Below are 21,378 nucleotides of genomic sequence, written 5' to 3' on the forward strand. Positions count from 1 at the left end.
ACTACATGCTTGTTTTCCAAACAAACTTCACTATTCCCTCTAAATATATTATTGTAACAGAAGCAGAAAATGTGCGACCAAAAACTGCAACCTTCCAGGATATCGTGTATGAAACCCAAGAAGAAGAATAAGAACGAAAAAATCTTAGTAAGGCTCAATTTTGAATTTATGGTCTGCATTAACATGTGTTCAAACTAATCGTAGGGTGTTTTACACATGAAAATAGAAAGTATAAGAAACAGCAGAGATACCCGCACACTTGCAAACGACCATATGAATCCTGTTTCTCCATAATGTAAAGGAACTTGAAATTTGCTTCAATAAAGATAGCTTGTATGTATTTATGGGTGTATGCGTGTGTATGTAGTTTGTTTGTGTTTTGTTTTCTTATGAAAGTGAAGCTTAAAGGCGCATACTTTTAGGTGCCAAATACAGTATAGACGGGGTTAAAGTTATGATATTACACATGTACACATGGGGACAGTGGAGTATAAATGCTGTGGAGATGAAATGAAAATGCTTCTAAACCAAAAATAATGAAAAATAAAATAAACGAAAAAAGCCACCATAAAAATATGAATAAAAAACCAAGGCATTGTGATTCGGTAATATTCTTTAAAAGTATGCACCTTGAGAATCATTGAAGCAAATGCAATTGAATTCCTTGAAAATATGAAAATAATAATGAGGCCCTTAAAAATGCAGGATTAATGAGACGTTTACTGGTTCTAGGAAAAGTCGGGAAAAATAGATATTAGCTTGCATTTGAAAAAAATCAGGATAATAATGCAGCATTTGTAGAAAAATTAGAATTAGGAAAAATTAGGTCTTTGTGGGCTTTTAAAATTTGCAGGTCAAAAGTAAGGCTATTGCGGTACCTCGGAACACAAATAATGCTACCCTGCGTCCTTTCAAACTGAACAAATTTTCAGGATTTATGAAAAAATCATACAGTTTTGAGACCTGGAAATATGACTTTGTGGACTTTCGACAAATTTTGGGACTTATTTTGTCCCAAAATCCGTTAAAATAGTGGGCTCAGAAAAAAAATTAAAGAAAAATATGGTTTTTGTAGGTCTATGAAAAATTTTCAGGACAAAAATAAGAGTATTATGGTTCCATGAAAATTAACCAGGGCAAAAAGTATTAGTCTGGGTGCTTGCGAAAAAGAAAAACACCTATTCATAACAAAGGTATAACAATGCTGGATCTTTGAAAAAATTAGGACAAAAGTAAGGCTATCGTTGGTATTTAAAATAAATAAGAACAAAATAAGGTCTCTGGAACAAAATTGTGGTTCCTTGAAATTTAGGACGCAAATTAGGAAAAAAATAGGAAAAATAACTCTTTGGAAAAACAGCAAAAAATAGGTCTTTGTGGGTTAGTAAAAAAAATCAGGACAAAGCTTATGCCATTATGGTTCTAGATATAAATTCATTACAGAAAAAATGGCAATTCTGGGTCCTTGAAAAAAAATTAGGGCAAAGGTAAGGATGAGAGTCAATTAACAAATTCATAATTCCATTGTGTTTCCTTAACAATTTTATTAGGCTTAGTGGTCCTAGTAAAAGTTTGGGAAAACAAAAACTTTGTGGATCATCGAAAAAAATCAACACAAAAATGAGAGAACTTTCATGACAAAATTGAGGCTATTTTTGCGAATAATTCTGAAAAAAAACAGGACAAAACCAATACAGTGTAGCTCCTAGAAGGAATTCATTACAAAATAGGGCAACTCCGTGTCCTTGGAAAAAATCTTTAAAAAAAACCAGGACAAAAATTTTTCATACCCTCCACCATGAGAAGAACATTTAACAAATCTTTAAATTAGTCTGCAAGTTTTTTAACGGATGACGTAGGACAGAACCTATCCACCATGAGATGGAAACTCAAAATACCAAGAATCGATCTGGACATTCGAAATACCTAAAGTCGATCGGGAATTTAATGGAGGCAATGCCATAGTTAATTGTTCCCAGGCACTTGTTTTGAAAAGTTGGACGAGGCAAACATGCCGAAAATAACACCTGACCCCTGTTAGGCGGAGCTATGTTGAACTTTGGACCTATATTGAAAAATATAAAGTTTCAAAGCCTCGACAGATATTACGTGGGCTATTTCAGAAAGTGAAACCATGCACTGTGAAACGTTTTTCAACATGAAAATATTGAACTAATCGGGACTGCCCAAAGCTGAAAGCTCATGACGGTTGAAGAAAACCCCCTTGGTTAGGATGTACGGTTGCAGAGACATTTGTCCATTGTGATCATCCTCGGTACCTGAAATAAAAAATAAAGAATGAGTGGAAAAGAGGAAAGATAGTCGGAGTTGGGGAGCTTAGAAGAGAGGTTATTTTAGCCATGTCAAATACTTGACAACGCCTAGGATCTGCTTGGGGTTTATTTTGGAGAAGAAAGCTAGATTATCAATTTCATAATTTCCAAACTGTCTGTGTCTTCTGCCACTCAACGATAGTCACCTGCAGAGGATATGTTTAATTATTTTTTGCCCCTCTTCGTTCTCACATAGACGACAGTAAACCTCTCCGTTGGTGTCCCACATTGAAGTGAGAGATCTGATCCCGTTATGATCCCCACAATGATTTTAATCTATCTTATTATGGGACAACAGCGAAGAAGTTCTTCGTCGAGAAAATTCAGGCCTGATAGCTTTCGAGATTTTGCAACCAGGTACTCTCGACCATCTGTTGCCGAATACCTCGCTGTAGATCAAGCGGATTCAGCCAATGAAATAGCCAATGGGCGGTTGCACAGTTCTCTCAATCGGAAGGTTGGACGACTGTGAACTCCTTGTATACAATCTCATCCCCTTCTATGTTAGTATTTCCTGGAACCCAGCATAAATTAACTATCCATCGTAAATAATGTGGAGCAGCCTTGCAATCACCGCTTTTGAGTTTATAGTGCACGACTTTAAAGCCTTGAGGACCGCCTGACTATCGAAGAAGAAAATAAAATACCATAAAAACTGCCTTAAATTGGACGGTACTTTATTATAAGGGCTATGCCAAAACCTAGACCAATACTGACACATTTTTCTGAAGATTTGTTTTCTTCTCACCAAGTTCTGCGAAGGATCTGTTAATCCCGGCACCTTTATATATAGTCTATTCCAAAACCTGGAGCAATACTGATACATTTCTGTGAATATTTTTTTTACTCGTCAAGGACGTGGAATGCCCCTCCAATTGGAAAATGATCCTAGAACCATTTGAAGCTAGGGCTATTCGAAAACATGAACTTATACTGATCATTCTTCGCGAGGAACTTTTTTCCTACCAATAACCCAGAATGTCAATTTACCATCACTTCGTTTGGAAAATGTTGAATAGAGCGGTACTCTAAAATGGGAATATGTCAAACAGAGACTAATACTAACAATATTATGCGAAGAAGCTGTTTACCCACCAAGAAAACGAAATGCCTTTTCGGTTTCAAAGTGATCATTTTACGTCGAAACCCTTAAAAATAGGTGTGAACATTTACATGAAGGCTATGTGAGGAGAGGAACATATACTGACAGATTTCTGCAAAGGATTTTTTACCCCAAAGGTTCCGTAATGCCGTTTTGATAATGCAGTGTTGAGTATTTGTCAGCATTGTTCGAACCCAACAACCAATCAAACTATCCCCCTATTACCCTTTGAATTAATGACATAAACCACTGATTGCATCCCGATAATAACTGTCATCTATGTAACCACTGTTTATCAACATTTATTACAAAACACACACATATATACAAACTTGTATCTGGCTATGATGTATATGTTCTGGTCTAGGATCTGTTCTTGAAGTGGTTGGTTGGCTGTAGGTTGTTAAGCCCAGCCAGCAGAAATTTTACCATTACCTTACCTTTTGCCATCATAATGAGGCTGCTGACAATGAACGGTGGTAGTGGTAGTGGCTGGCTGGCTGACTGCAATGAAGATGACTCGGGTGATGATGAAGTTGGTGTGGCTTCTGTTGCTGTTTATGCTTCATAAGATCTGGTCTCACTGTCTGCAGTTGCTGCTTCAGCTATAAATGGTGGCATTTTTATTTTGTTTTCAGTTTTCTTCGTTTTTTATTACTCTTTGGATTTTTGTTGTTGTCTCATTTCTTTTTTTTTCTTCTTCTTCAGTGTGGCACCTTTAGCGATGTGGATAATAAGGTTTATATGTTGTTCTGTGTTCGTTGTGTTAAAGAAAATATTTTTCTTATTTTAAGACATGATTTACTAACGATAATTTATGTCAAGGTATTTTAACAAGCGTAAATCTTATGTAAAGAAGAAGAAGGAGATGAACGAGAAAGATGGGGAAAATAAGTAGACTCGAATATGTGTATGCATATAGAGTTAGTTTTCTGTTATGCCTTAAAATATGCAACATTTTTTGTAGTATATGATGATGATGAACTTGTATGCTGTAGAGTTTTTTATACCCTTCACCACACTGTGGTACAGGGTATTATGTCTTTGTGCATATGTTTGTAACAGGCAAAAGGAAACGAGATAGACACATGGTTCCTTTTGAGAATATGCATAGAACCACTTTCTGAGTCGATTTACGCATGTCCGTCTGTCCGTCCGTCCGTCCGTCCGTCCGTCCGTCTGTCCATGTTAAATTGTAAACAAAGTACAGGTCGCATTTATGATCCGAATTGGATGAAATTTGGCATAGGTCACTTATTTGGCCCAAGGACGAACCCTATTGAAATTGGGAAAAATCGGTTCAGATTTAGATATAGCTCCCATATATATATTTAACCGATTTAATGTAAACAGTCCCTATATAACTTTCGATTTGCACGAAATTTAGTACAGCCTAATCATTTAGGTCTAGAATGATGTCTGCCAAGTTTCGTGAAAATCGGTCCAGATTTAGATATAGCTCCCATATATAGTTTCGTCCGATTTCATGTAAATGGTGCCCCAAAGTCCCTATATATCTTTTGATTTGCACGAAATTTGGCATAACGTACTGAATTAAGCCTAGAGTGATGTCTGCCAAGTTTCGTGAAAATCGGTCCAGATTTAGATATAGCTCCCATATATAGTTTCGTCCGATTTAATGTAAATGGTGCCCCAAAGTCTCTATATATCTTTCGGTTTGCACGAAATTTGGCATAACGTACTGAATTGAGTCTAGAATGGTGTCTGCCCAGTTTCAAGAAAATCGGTCCAGATTTAGATATAGCTCCCATATATAGTTTCGTCCGATTTCATGTAAATGGTGCCCCAAAGTCCCTATATATCCTTCGATTTGCACGAAATTTGGCATAACGTACTTAATTGGGCCTAGAATGATGTCTGCCAAGTTTCATGAAAATCGGTCCCGATTTAGATATAGCTCACATATATAGTTTCGTCCGATTTAATGTAAATGGGACCCCAAAGTCCCTATATATCTTTCGATTAGCACGAAATTTGGTACAGCCTAATCATTTAGGTCTAGAATGATGTCTGCCAAGCTCCGTGAAAATCGGTCAAGATTTAGATATAGCTACCATATATAGTTTCGTCCGATTTCATGTAAATTGTGACCAAAATCCATATATATCTTTCGATTTGCACGAAATTTGGCATAACGTACTGAATTGAGCCTAGAGTTATGTCTGCCAAGTTTCGTGAAAATCAGTCCAGATTTAGATATAGCTCCCATATATAGTTTCGTCCGATTTCATGTAAATTGTGCACCAACATCCATATATATCTTTCGATTTGCCCGAAATTTTGCACAACGTACTGAATTGAGCCTAGAGTGATGTCTGCCAAGTTTCGATAAAATCGGTCCATATTTCTATATAGCTCCCACATATAGTTTCGTCCGATTTCATGTAAATGGTTCACCAAAGTCGCTATATATCTTTCGATTTGCACGAAATTTGGCATAACGTACTGAATTGAGCCTAGAGTGATGTCTGCCTTGTTTCGTGAAAATCGGTCCAGATTTAGATATAGCTCCATTTTATTATAGATTGATTTTATGTAATTGACGCACCAAGGAACCAATAGGAACAAAACGTTCTAAAGTTAGTATAACCTAACCTGTGACAAGTTTGTTTGAAATCGCTTAATATGTGGATATAGCTTACATATATTTTTTCGCCCGATATCAAGCAAATTGGGCATCATACTCCTCATGTTAGTCAGATTGACATCAAATTTTGCACAACGTACAAAATTGAGCATAGAATTACGTAGTTGCGTTTTCTAGAAGTACAGACATAGTCAACCGGATGACCTATTTATATTTGTTTGAAGTCGATTTACACACTTTATGGACAAATCTAGGTAGATTCACATTTAGATAAATATCACATATTTTATTTCATCCAATTTCATGTTAATAGTCCTGTTTAATGTACCCATAGTGGTGAAGGGTATCCTAGAGTCGGCCCCGTCCGACTTTACTACTTTCCTTACTGGTTTTTTATAGATTTTTATTTCTTTGCTTTAGGGGCCAGAGAGGGTGTAGAATATGTCTGAAGGCTTTCGGCTTTTGTTATTACTTTTTGAAGTACATATTCATTTATTTGTTTGTTGTGTTTATGTGAAAGGTTAATAATGTAAGTTATCGTGGCAAATGGTTGAATAAATTGGGTTAAGATAATGATGGAATATACGTATAATTAAATTACTGAAGTCATAAATTTAATATAATCTCTGTAGAAAAATGCGAAATTACTACTCTAGACTAACTAACTAGAAGACTAACTAACTAGATGCGCTATGCCATAGGAAACATTGCGTCTAGTTGGGCGCCATTTGGCCTTTTATTGGAAAATTTCACATTCACATTGAGGTAAAAGTAATCGTATATAAAATGTGTCACTCCGTTTGCAAACACCTCAAAATATTTATCGGAGACCCAATAATCAGAATAAAAATCAGAAAAAAAACATTCCATGTCGATGAAGCATTGCGTCTAGTTGGGCGCCATTTGGCCTTTTATTGGAAATTTCACATTCACATTGAGGTAAAACCAATCGTATATAAAATGTGTCACTCCGTTTGCAAACACCTCAAAATATTTATCGGAGACCCAATAATCAGAATAAAAATCAGAAAAACAAATTCGATGTCGATGAAGCCATTTCGCTATGTCTGCTGTCGGAATCACTATAGATATTGTGAAATTGAATATAGTGCAACTATATTAAAACTTCTGAGATATTAGGGATATTCGGTCCACGTTTATTGCACCAAAATTTCGGCATTTTGGGGAGATTGGCCAAGGGTTTTTACAGATTCTTTATATAAAATATGTCTCCCAAATTTCGTTACTTTGCGAAGCTTGGGCACGTTTCCTCAACCATTTTTTTTTTTTATATTTGTTTTTTTTTTTTTTTTGTAAATATTTGTAAGAATTTCAGACGGACGGATTTAAAAAAACCGGAGACTGCAAACATAATTTTCGAATGACCAGAAGCTTACAGTCAGGAGGCATGGATTTTGCAATGAACTTCTGTGCGGGTTAGATTTTAGTGAATTTTTGTAATTATTCCTTCCCTATTTTCAAGATTTGAGATATCTTTGATAGCCCTAGGCCCAACTTCCAACCAAAGCGACTACAGTTTACCATTACGTACCATTCCAGGCCTTTGGTGGGTATTCGTTCTCTTCTGGCAGCAATTCTCAAATTCATATCCCATAAGCAGAAGTCCCGATTTGTCGTCCAAAAAACGGACCTGTGCCACAGAACATTGAAGCCGTGTGGGAGCTGACATTGGAAGGTCGTTCTGATGAGATGATTACATGAACACCTAACCTAAAAAGTGTGGCAAGGTTCATGTCGATTAGTGCTAAAGAATTTTTGAAGAAAATGGAAGTACCGCGACTTCAAAACACGTCTCTAAAACAAACAAAACAAAAATCCGCTCTGTAAGTCTTCGCAGATGAGACAAATCGAGCAAAAATTAAAGTTTGTAGAAGGAGCACTGTGAAAAAAAAAATCAAGAAAAAAATTCATCCGAAGCCTACAATATCCATTTTGAAGGTGTCTTCGAACAACTGGTCGCCCGTTTCTTCGCCAAACTGGTCATATGACAGGGTTGCACTACAATTATTTTGTAAGAAGTCTTCGAATTAAGTGAAAAAGAAACAAGGGCAGTGGAAACATTGAACACCATGGGAACACAATCACTCACACATCGACTAAAATCAGTGTATTGTTGACCAGTCAAATGTTAAAATCATTGGTTATCACGTTCCCAACGAGTTTAAATCAAAGTGGAATAAGAGCTTCGGGAATTGGTTTGAGTGAATGAAACAATGTATAAATGATGCTGGTAATAGTAGCTCTCGTAGTAGTAATTTTTTATATGAAATTGTTATTATTTATAATTTATAAGATAATCTCTATTTTATTGGTTAAAACATCATTATTGTGCCAGAAATAATATTACCTGCCGAAATAGAATTTTTTATATTCAATATTTTTTTTTTAATTTTTAGTTTATGGGAAAATTTCTACTTTTTGTTCTATTTAAATTTTTCGACTTCAGCTTAAATAAAATTCACTATTTCTTTTTATAGTTTTATTTTGCAATATTTTCTCCTCTTATTTTATATCAATTAATAAATTACTTAAATAATATTTAAAATAAATATATTAATGAAAAAATAAATAAAAAAATTGAACTCGCCCGAGCAGGGACTTGAACCCTGGACCCTTGGATTAAAAGTCCAATGCTCTACCGACTGAGCTACCCGGGCACATATTAATAGCCATTCAAGTCAACGTATTTAGATATCGATAATTAATTGTGTCAGAATTGCCTAATTAAATATTCTGCTATGGAAGTTTATTCTATTAAAAAAAATACGTCATAAAATTGTTGTTGCTGATATGATGTCTAAAAAAAATGTGTAATAACAAATTTACAACAACAACAAAAAACTATAAAAAAAAACAATACAAAAAATACCGATCGATGATATGAATCGTTTAATGTGTGATAACAGAAATTTAATATGTTGTTACTATGAGTAGATCGGAAGATAATGGAGAACATATACAAACATGTGTAATTATGTGCGTTCAATGATTTGTTGTTGTTATGGCTGGAACGTATCACAATTGGACTGTCAAGTTTTACAGCTCGTTAGAGATGTTCTTGTCATAGTTTTTTTTTCTTTTTTTGTTGGTAAACACCTTGTTTGAAGCGTTTTAAATTTTTGTTCATTATTTGTTTATAATTTGAGCTACTATGACCGATAGCACGAATAAGTATTAGGGGAGAGTAATGTTTCAAAGTAAGAAAATGTTATGTTCTTGGAAGTGTAATAAGAGGTGTTTCATTTCATTTATTGTAATGTCATTGAGCCTACTTGTCTAATGTCAAACAATTAAATACTGAAATATCGGCGAATTTCAAATCATTTTCTTCTTGGAACACCCTTTACAAGATATACAAAATTTTCCACCGCCAGGTGTTATTTTGGTATTTAAATAAACTGAAATTTTTAGATAAAAGTTCGCAACAATTTAAGTAACGGCGTAGCTTCAAGTGGCAGTTGCCGAAATACCGGGTATTCAAAATAACATCTCCTGTTGAAATCTCCACACGATAGACAACCGGATGTTAACACTAGATTGACGAAGGCGGTCATATTGACGGTTTTTCAATTTCAAGTCCAAAAACAAGTGTGTATATTATGACAGCTGTCCGAACCGATTTTCAAGAAACTTTGCACAAATCATTCTAGACTTAATTCAGTACGCTTTGCCAAATTTCGTGCAAATCGAAAGATATATAGGGACTTTGGTACACAATTTACCTTAAATCGGACGAAGATATATATGGGAGCTATATCTAAATCTGAACCAATTTCCACGAAACTTAGCACACATCATTCTACACATAATTTAGTACGTTATGCCAAATTTCGTGCAAATCGAAAGATATTTAGGGACATTGGTGCACCATTTACCTAAAATCGGGCGAAACTATATATGGGAGCAATATCTGAATCTGATCCGATCTTCACGAAACTTAGTACACATCATTCTAGACTTAGTTCAGTACGCTATGCAAAAATTCGTGCAAATCGAATGATTTTTAGGAACTTTGGTGCACAATTTACCTAAGATCGGACGAAACTATATATGGGAGCTATATCTAAATCTGATCCGATCGTCACGAAACTTAGTACACATCATTCTAGACTTAATTCAGTAGGTTATACCAAATTTCGTGTAAATCGAAAGATGTATAGGGACTTTGGCGCACCATTTACATTAAATCGGACAAAAATATATATGGGAGTTATATCTAAATCTGAACCGACTTTTCCCAATTTCAATAGGGTTCGTCCGTGGGCGAAATGAATGAGCTGCGACCTGTACTTTGTATACAATTTAACAACAACAGACGGACGGACGGACATGCATAAATCGACTCAGAAAGTGTTTCTATGCATAATCTCAAAAGGAACATGGGTCTATTTCGATTCCATTTGCCTGTTACAAACATATACACAAAGACATAATACTCTCAACAACAGTGTGGTGAAGGGTATAAAAAATATTGTTCATTTGATTTGTATTTAGACATGTCATCTGATAAATAATTTCCAATGGCTTCAAACAAAGATATACGGCTTTTCCTTCATGAACTTTGGAGTGACCAGCAAGATATGTATCTCGCCATAACTCAAATCTTGTCTTTCTTGGTATTTTTTTTAGTCGACCCCCACAAAGACGATGAACTCCATTTTGTGTCAAAATTCAACTTTTGGAATTTGAATTCAAATTGAAAACTCCTATCCCATTTTTATGTCACTCCATCATATGGTGTATACTGTATTTTTATATATGGGAAATTACAAAATTCTTTTAAAATTCCATTAAAAAAAATTTGAAAATTTTTTTGCGAGCACATTTATGATTTTTGGTACATAGGTTAAGAAAAATATGCTGATTCGAAATCTGTTCGCGTTCACAAATTCGGATGCTGCGCACAAAAGTTATAGCGGTTTTAAATCTTGTATTTCAAATATAAATTAAATGGATTCCTATTCGTTGTAATTCGCGAATTTTTTCACAAATGTTTAAACACAATTGTTTTCTTTGCATACTAGTCAAATCACACTGAAATACGGTTTAATAGTCGGGAAAAACAAATAGAAACATGAAGATATCGGCTAATAAAATAAATTAATTTTTGAATTAAAACAATTTTTTTTTGAATTTTCAATTTTTTTAGTATGGTTAAGAGGATACGGTTTTGCCTTAATCTTCTAAAATATACGACGCTTTCTTCTGCAAATTCTTTTAGATGATTGTTAAATATCGGCAGATTCATCTGATAAGAGTTTCGACGTCATTAATGGCTAAATATATTGCACTTAAAATACATAAAAATGATCAATATTGAAAAGCTTGCAATTCGCGAATTAGTTGAAATCAGTTGATGCGCATGCGATTTTCGTATAAACCGAATCAATGTCTTTCAATAATTATTAATTTTTCGATGTTTAATTTAGCGGTCAAAGTGTGCCACTCGATGCACTTTACTATGCAAAAACCCTAAAAATGGCTAAAAATCACGCAACGTGCATACGATTTTTATGCGCATCCGATTTCAGTAATCTCCTATGAAAATACACAAAAGGACACCTATTTTAAAAAGATCGGTTAAGAACCGCGGATGTGCCTCCACAATCAATTTTGGATAAAGTACGCATATTATTCGCGTATCGATGAATTTTTGACCTATTTCCACACAGATTCGCGAATTTGACAATACAAGCATAAATGCATGTAAAATTAATTCGAAGAAAACCGCGATTATTTACGCGAATTTGTCAAAATAAGTTTTTGCAGTTTTTCCCACATTCAAGGTACCTGTATCCGCCGTTTTATTGGGCGGAATTGAACATGAATGGGCTCATTAGATCCGGCACGTAAAAAAACCAAAATCACGCGGGGTTCCACGGAATTTGAATGGAGTTTGTTAATTTTAGACTCAAAAAATATGTTTTTTATAAAAATTTACGCACCAAATTTTCGTCTTTGGAACCCAATTGCAAATAAGCTACAGTGAGCACATTCATGAGATATACACTAAACAAAGCAGAATCACGAGTTCTACAATCCTATAATTAGTTTATTCTATTATCTGGATGCGCATCCTAATTATAAGAAAAATTAAAAAAACACGGAAAATCCGGCTTCAAAATGTCAGCATCCATTTTGGGTGGATGCAGTGATTACATCGAAAAATCATACATTAGAACCATATTGTCCATGGGGTATTCTGCAACTTAGTCACTGATAACATGTGCGTGCGTTGTGTAGTTTAGCCACAAATCAGGAAGGAACACAAAAAAACTCGTTGGCTTCAACACATTTTCACCCATTTTTTTACATTACCACCATCACAGCTTCCACGCAGCTTATTATTTATTACCAATATTTTAAGATTTTGACAAGAACACTTCATTTTATAGAATTGAATTTTAATTATATGCAATATGTTCATATTTCGCGAGTTATAACCTTGCAAACCTCAGCTTCAAGGAATTTAAAAGATTTTTGTAATTTCCCATATATATAATGTTTGACCTGGAATATATTTAGACAACAAATCTACTATGTTGTGAAAACAATTTGTTTTTATTTTTTACCGTTGTTACGCCCACTATATCAAAAAAAAAGAAAATGGTGGTCCACATTACCCGAAGTTACTCTATTCGGTAGTTCACAGCTTTTTGGCGCGTTTGTCAAGAGAATGGGTTCTAATTTAATATTAGGGATTCCCATTGAGTAGAAAATTTCCCTACCAAAAATGATCAAGAGTATCCCATTTTTTGGTGTAGTCATTTTTACACCCCAAAAATCGTTATTTTTAAGCTTTTAGGTACGTTTTTCAACCTAATCGGCTGTAAGAGCGAATTTTTTATTTCCACTTGGTATACAATTTTCCTACAATAAGTAATAATAAGTAATATTGGCCCATATAACGCTAAATCGCAAATTTCGGATATTTGGTGAGATTGGACACATCTTTCAACCAAATTGGCCTAAGGTTCCGGGTAGCAGCCATATAATTGTACTTTCCCCACCACCCTCTTTGAAATTATTGAAAGTGTTGGGCACTTTTATCAGCCGAATTAGCTCCAATTTGATTTTTCTCAGGTTTTGACACCATTTGGTACAAAATGGAAAAATCGTTGTTGCAAACATAAATTTACTGTGAAAAAATTTCAATTCGGGAGGAGGCCCCGGCTCCCCCTCTAGCTACTTCACTGTCTGTAAGTTAGAACATCTGTTTTCAGAACATAGTCCCCATATAAAGGTTAGGATATAAAACATTCGTTCCGGCCGAACTTAACGGCGTTTTTACTTGTTTTCCTCAGTTCAGCAATTTTTGATGTGTTGTTCAGCTGATTTAACTTATATTTGATATTTTCAATTCCCATTGGGTGGAAAATTTCCTTACCCATCTTAAATATAGTTTTTTATAGTCCCTATATATAAATATTTTGATGGTCGTAAGTGTTTTTTCCAACCGAAGTGACTTATTTTAGCTTAACGAAGTGGCTGTAATTTGGAACCTTGGCGAATAAACAATTTCTTAACTCTATATTTGCAATATACTTTTCTACATTGCCGATATATAAAAGACAACGGTTAAAATCCGTACAAAATTTAAATGGGTGGGGTAGCCTTAAGGTCCAAGCCCTATTTCCCAAACAGAGTATCAGTAGTTTCATATTTCGTTACCTGCACTCCTTCTAGCTCATTTGTTGTATTTCCGGATAATTAGAACGGAGTAAAACTATTCCATACCACACTTCTTCTGCTTTCTTTCTACCGGATTCTACTCAAGCAAATGGTTGATTTAGTAGTTTAGTTTAAACAGGTGTTAGTAAGGTCAATTGTGGATTAGAATGTAATTGGGTTTAATATGGTAAAATATGTCGTTGTTATATGGTTAATATGGTCATCAGATAGCCTGGTCCTAGAACTACTTCGTGTAATCCTTTCAAAATTAAATAATCGAGTCTATTCTTAAAATTTAAACTTGAATTCTTTTTGAGACTTTTTCAACCTAAACATAGAAGTTACCTGCATCCGTTAACAAATTCCATTTAACAAATGAAAAACCTTGCAAAAATCCTTCTACACAGCTTTCTCTTTCGTTAGTTACTTTTTCACTTCCCCTACCAACAAAAGTGTGCTTAGTTTGGATTTTTCCTTTCTTCCTTATGATGAATTACACATCTCTAGGTGAATGTACCACTACCACCAACAAAACAAACCGAAATCTGTGTGTTACAAATCCAAAATGCAGTTGTTAGCAGCAAGCAGGTGTGTTTCTATTCTAATGTCGATGCATGAAGTAAGGGGGAGAGGGGAGCGAAGAAGGTGAAAATGATTTGAACAATCCCCAGGGAAAAAGTTTGCCACTTAATATGTACAATGTCACCTAGGCGACATTCGAAGGCGATGTGACGTTTTTTTCGCATAAGTTTCGCATTTTTTGCCTAGATGGCTGGTTGGTTGACACGGCTGGCGGGCAGACTGTTTGCCTGCCCCTCTCTGAGCTGGGTTATGTAGCGTTTTTTTTTCATTGTCACCTATGATCCTTTATGTTGTAGGTGTCGCTCGTACTGCTTTTCGTTGCTTTTGTCGAGTGTGTGTGTGTGCGTTCGCAGTTTATTTTTTTTACACTTTTCAGTTGTTGGTTTCCTTTCGTGCCACACAATGTTGCCACAAAACAATGGATGTCATTTGTATATATAGTAAGTGTGTAGAGGTGTGTGTGTGTGCGTTTTGCAATTTTTTGTTGCTGTTGTTCTCTATCATGCGGTTCATACGAAAATGGGTTTATTTTGTTGCGGAAAGTTTTTTCGTTCGCCTTTCTTTCTTTCGTTGCCGCGTCAGGCGTTTAATTTTTTTGTTTTTGTTTCTTTTGTCCATTAAAACGCAACGCAACGACGACGAATGATGATGGCATTATGAGCTGCGGTATGGTATAGCATAAATTCATATGTTTTTGTTTCTTTTGTTTTCTATAAAAAAACAAAATTTTTTTCCCTCAACGAGATCTTTTGGCTTTTATTATGGAATATGGAGTCAAACAAAAAATATCGTGGTAGTCTGAGGACATAATTGTAATTTATTTTGTTACTCTCGTTTGTATGTACTCGTATGTGTAGGTTTTGTGTACGTGTGTGTGTTGGTGTTGTCTTTTTGCGTATAGGTATGAGTGCATATGCTTCATGCTACAAAAGAATTGGGTAATTTTAACTTAATTAACTTGAAAATTTGCATTTTGATTATAATGAATGAAAATGAAACCAGGCATATATCGTTCTGCCAGCCAGCATGTAAGTGTGAATTTGTCGTTTCCGCGCCGTAGGCGGGAGGGGTTTGTGATAAAATAAGAATAGGCGGGTATTTGATGTTGCCTTTTTTAAGGCGTTTTTTGTTTTCTCCACCATGGGTTGGAGGGTGTAAAGGTTTGTCATATCATAATTAGCAGCTTGAAAATATTTTTTTCAATACCAGTAGGCCTATTCTGTAACTTTTTAACAATATTCGACATTGTTTATTTTACAACAATTTAATTTGTTTGTATTGTTGTTTTAACAATAACAAAAGAAAATTAAACAATATCGAATGTTGTTAAAAGTTACAGAATAGGCCTACAGGTATGTACAACTATTTTTAAAAAATTAACGGCTGTTTCAATATATTTGAAAACCTGGGTCTGTTTGAAGTATTCTAAAAATCCACACCTGCTTGTAATCTCAAGAAAAAATATTTTTAACCAGTAAGGAAAGTAGTAAATGATACACTTCTATATGATTCACTTCATCGGTACGGTACGCCGCACTGTTAAAAATTTTTATTTCAATCTGAAACCCGTTCGAAATACATATGGAAGCTATGACTGTATCTGCGCCAAAAACAAAACCCAACAACGTCATTCAAGCCTCAATTTGATACATTGTGCAAAATTTCGTGTTAATCGGACAACCATTAGGAGTTTGGAGCTATATCATTTTAGACTCAATTCAGTAAATTTTCGTGCAAATCGAAAAATATATTCGGATGGAAAATATATTTTGAAGCGATTTTCCCGAAACTTAGCACACATAATTTCGATTTTCACGAAATATTGCTCACATCATTCTAGACTCAATTCAGTATATGGGTATTTGGTGCACCATTTACATTAAATCGGTCGAAAATATATATGGGAGCTATATCGAAATCTGAACCAATTTTCAAGAAATTTTACAAACATCATTATAGTCTCAGTTGTGCACGCTATGCCAAATTTCGTGCAAATCCGAAGATATATAGGGACTTTGGTACACCATTTACATTAAATCGGTCGAAAATATATATGGGAGCTATATCGAAATCTAAACCGATTTTCAAGAAATTTTACGCACATCATTATAGTCTCAATTGTCTACGCTATGCCAAATTTCGTGCAAATCGGAAGATATATAGGGACTTTGATTCACCATTTACATTAAATCGGCCGAACATATATATGGGAGATATATCGAAATCTGAATCGATTTTCCAGAAAGTCTACACACATCATTATAGTCTCAATTGTGTACGCTATGCCAAATTTCGTGCAAATCGGAAGATATATAGGGACTTTGGTTCACCATTTACATGAAATCGGACGAAAATATATATGGGAGCTATATCTAAATCTGAACCGATTATCAAGAAATTTTACGCACATTATTATAGTCTCAATTGTGTACGCTATGCCAAATTTCGTGTAAATCGGAAGGTATATAGTGACTTTGGTACACCATTTACATGAAATAGGTCGAACATATATATGGGAGCTATATCTAAATCTGAACCGATTTTCAAGAAATTCTACACACATCATTATGGCCTCAATTCAGTACGCTATGCCAAATTTCGTGCAAATCGAAAGATATATAGGGACTTTGGTACACCATTTACATTAAATCGGACGAAAATGTATATGGGAGCTATTGCTAAATCTGAACCGATTTTCAGGAAACTTAACACACATCATTTTAGACCTAATTAAGTACACTCTGCCAAATTTCGTGTAAATCGAAACGAAAATATATATGGGAGCTATATCTAATTTAGAACTGATTTTCACGAAACTTAACTATATCTAAATCTGAACCGATTTTTAGAAAACCTAATACACATCGTTCTAGACCTAAATCATTAGTCTGTGCCAAAGTTCGTGCAAATCGAACGATATATAGGGACCGTTTACATTAAATCGGACGAAAATATATATGGGAGCTATATCTAAATCTGAATCGATTTTTCCCAATTTCAATAGAGTTCGTCCTTGGGCCGAATAAGTGACCTATGCCAAATTTCATCCAATTCGGATCATAAATGCGACCTGTACTTTTTTTACAATTTAACATGGACAGACAGACAGACTGATAAACGGACGGACGGACATGCATAAATCGACTTAAAATGTGATTCCATGCATATTCTCAAAAGGAACCATGTGTCTATCTCGTTTCATTTTGCCTGTTAGAAACATATGCACAAAGACATATACAAAGTCACGTCATTTGTGGCCTCTAGAAAAAAATATTAAAAACCAATGAGCGGAGCAATATAGTCGGACGGGGCCGACCATATGATACTCTACACAACTTCCACGAAAATCTAACTTTGTGTGGTTCTATATTCTGATCTTGGGCAATATTTGCAATCTCTTGACCTTCACCTTGGGTAGTGTTGTTATGTTCGGCTTTCAATTGTGGCCCATATATCGACTCAAAAAAAAAAAAAAAAAAAAAACAGAAAAAATTAAGTATTCGGTCCACTTCACCCCATAATTATACCCTACACCACTCTGTGGTACAGGGTATTATGTCTTTGTGCATATGTTTGTAACAGGCAAAAGGAAATGAGATAGACACATGGTTCCTTCTGAGAATATGCATAGAATCACTTTCTGAGTCGATATATGCATGTCTGTATGTCGATGTTAAATTGTAAACAAAGTACAGGTCGCATTTATAATCCAAATTGGATGAAATTTGGCATAGGTTACTTGTTTGGCCCAAGGACGAACCCTATTGAAAAATCGGTTCAGGTTTAGATATAGCTCCCATATATATTTTCGTCCAATTTAATGTACACGGTCCCAAAATATATTTCGATTTGCACGAAATTTGGTACAGCGTAATGAATTAGGTCTAGAATGATGTGTGTCAAGTTTCCTGAAAATCGGTTTATATTTGGATATAGCCCCCATATATATTTTGGTCCGATTTTAGGTAAATAGTGCACCAAAGTCCCTTTATATCCTTCGATTTGCACGAAATATCGCATAGCGTGCTGAATTAATTCTAGAACGATGTGTGTTAAATTTCGTGAAAATCGGTTGAGATTTATATATAGCTCTCATATATATTTTCGTCCGATTTTAGGTAAATAGTGCACCAAAGTCCCTTTATATCCTTCGATTTGCGCGAAATTTGGCATAGCGTACTGAATTGAGTCTAGAATGATGAGTGGTGAGTTTCGGGAATATCGGTTTAGATTTCGACATATCTCCCATATATATTTTCGTCCGATTTTATGTAAATGGTGTACCAAGGGCACCTCTCCCATCCGAGTACATACGACAATATAGCTGGTATCAATTAAAAGGTCAACCAATCCTCTTGGATCTATGTGGTAAATATATACGCTACAGAATACAAATTTTGTCATTTTTCGCACAAAAGTAAGGGTCCATTTGTCCCGCTAAATTTTGACCGATCTTTATCAAAACAGGCATGCTTATTCCTTTGCCCAATCCCCTTCTTCATGCAAAGTTTGGCGATGTTTGGGCCATAATTGGGCCCTGGAGCGTCCAGAAAAACAGACCAAAATTAAGTATTTGGTTCATTTCATCCTCTAAATATTATCCGATCTTTACCAAAAACAATATGGGTCTACATTGGCCAGAACCCATCCTACATGCAATATTTCCTGAAGATCGGTCCATAAATGTGGTCTGTATCGTGTTTACAATTTATAATGGACAGACGGACGGACGGACACACATGTCTAGATCGACTCAGCTAGTCGAGATATGGCGATCGGTATACTTAAAGGTGGGTCTACGACCAATATTTCACGGCGTTACAAACTCTTGGGGCTGCACAAAGCTATAATACCCTGACAACATAGTTGTGTAGGGTATAAAAATCAACGCCTGCCTATAGTCTCTAGAAAAAATATTTTTAAACCAGTGAGCGGAGCAGTATCATACGTTCGACTGTATGATTTTGTCATTTTTCACACAATAGTCAGGGTTCATTTGACCCGCTAAATATTGACCGATCTTATTCAAAACAGGCATGCTTATTCTTAGGCCCGATCCACTTCTCCATGTAAAATTTCACGATGTTCGGACCATAACTGTGGCCTCTGAAGCGTCCAGAAAAACCTACAAATATTTAGTATTTAGTCCATTTCATCCCCTAAATATTAACCGATCTTTATCAAAAACAATAGGGGTCGTCATTGGCCTGAACCCAACCTACATGCAGAATTTCGTAAAGATTGGTCCATAACTGTGGCCTTTATCGTTTTAAAAATTATAATGGACAGACGGACGAACGGACACACATGTCTAGATCGACTCAGCTAGTCGAGATATGACGATCGTTGTACTTAAATATTTTGCGGCGTTACAAACTTTTGGGGCTGCACAAAGCTATAATACCCTGACAACAAAGTTGTGTAGGGTATAAAAATCCACGCCTGTCTGTGGTCTCTACAAAAAAATATTTTTTAAAAAAAGTCACGCCTATCTGTGACCTCTAGAAAAAAAATATTAAAAAAAATATTCTCCAGAAATCAATTATTTTAAAAAAAAATCCGCCAATATTGCAAATTCTTTGAAAAATATTTAAAGACAATTCCCAAATATATTTGCCAAAATCCGCATTTATTAGGGCTCTTATATGTATATGTGTAATTTCCATTAATATATCTTAATAATAATTAAGCTGTAAACAAAAGCCCCACATTAATATGGTATTAATCCGCAATAATAATCATACGTATTATGAGCTTTTCAATTAATATTCTCACACTTTTCGCCAAAACAAAATATGAATAAAAGGCTTCTGACAATAAGTCCTGCACCAATAATAATCAGCCACAAACGGACTGCTAATTAATCACATCGTAAAGGAACATGAAAAATAAAAGAAAAAACTCATAAATATCCTTGTGATTAAGTAGCTACCAGCAAATAATATCCTTGTGTTGCTGTTGTTGTTGTCCAAACTTCCATTTTATTATCGTGGGACAAAGGTGAAAAAACAATGGAGGAATTCATATAATTTACTTAATGCCCAGCGACTAAATATTACAATAACGTTGTACGCTCGGTTGGTTTCGGACCACCTCTTCTTTCTCTTCTCTTGTTGTTCGTTCGGTAATACAATCAACTAAAAAGGACATTCATTTAAATCGCTGATGTTGTTGTTGTTGCTGCTACTGCTGCTGTTGCTTTTATATCCTTTTTTGCCATTCTTGCATTCACTTTCATGGCTATTACGGTTTAACCGCTTGTGAAAGACAACAACAAAAGAACCAGGAAAAGAATGAAACTTATGGTTTCTATGTTGTTCAGCGTAAAGCTGCGGCTTTTGCAGGTGCTGGAAATATAAATCGGTGGCTATGTGCTGGTGGTGAGGCCACCAAAAAAAGGTGCGTTCATGTAGAATTCCTTTTCCGTAGTTTTTATTTCGTTTTTTTATTCTTTTCTTTTGTTGTGTTTGGGTGGCATTGTCCTGTGCGTGTCGCATGGCCGAACATCCTTTTTGGGATGTGTGTAAATGTTAGCTCATCGCACTCATCCACATTTTCCACTTGTTAAGTTTCCGTCGAGAGCGGCGAGTGTCTGTTTTGTTATGCCAACAATGTGGTTACTTGCTGTTTTGGCTGTGGCATTTCTTGTTGCACACAGACACACACACACAAACAGTAGCAGTGGCATTTATGATGTGTCGTCGTCGACGACGTCTGGTGTTGTGGGTTCTTTCCAGTTATTTAATGCCATTTTATAGGCAATAAAACTAAAGTTTACGATACTCATCCTTTTGGTAGCAGTAACTGCCAGACAGTACCAGAATCGTTTTCTACTTCTTCTTCGTCTGTGTCTTCAGATTCTTTTTGCCATATTTTGTTTTCTTTTTCTGTTCAGTATCTCTCCTCGTCCTCCTTCCAGTATTTAGTCGCTTAGACAAGTTCTGAAGATGAGCATACTTCTTAGCCGACCGCTATTTGTGGCAGTCCTTAGCGGTGTGAAGAGTTGTGTTACCACCAAGTCCTTTCTATTGAAGAGTTTTTCATGAATAAGAAAACATTCC

The 21,378-nt window shown here is 35.3% G+C and overlaps 1 non-coding gene across 1 annotated transcript; it reads right to left on the minus strand.

Moving 5' to 3' along the window:
* Nucleotides 1-8,648: 8,648 nt before the first annotated feature.
* Nucleotides 8,649-8,721, minus strand: Trnak-uuu (transfer RNA lysine (anticodon UUU)). Its single transcript has one exon. It is a non-coding gene; the product is annotated as a tRNA-Lys (tRNA).
* Between the last annotated feature and the right edge of the window lie 12,657 nt (nucleotides 8,722-21,378).

The sequence above is a fragment of the Musca vetustissima genome, unplaced genomic scaffold (assembly GCF_032173495.1).
Source record: "Musca vetustissima isolate MV318-11 ecotype Yass unplaced genomic scaffold, APGP_CSIRO_Mvet_v1 utg42586, whole genome shotgun sequence".
Taxonomy (NCBI): domain Eukaryota; kingdom Metazoa; phylum Arthropoda; class Insecta; order Diptera; family Muscidae; genus Musca; species Musca vetustissima.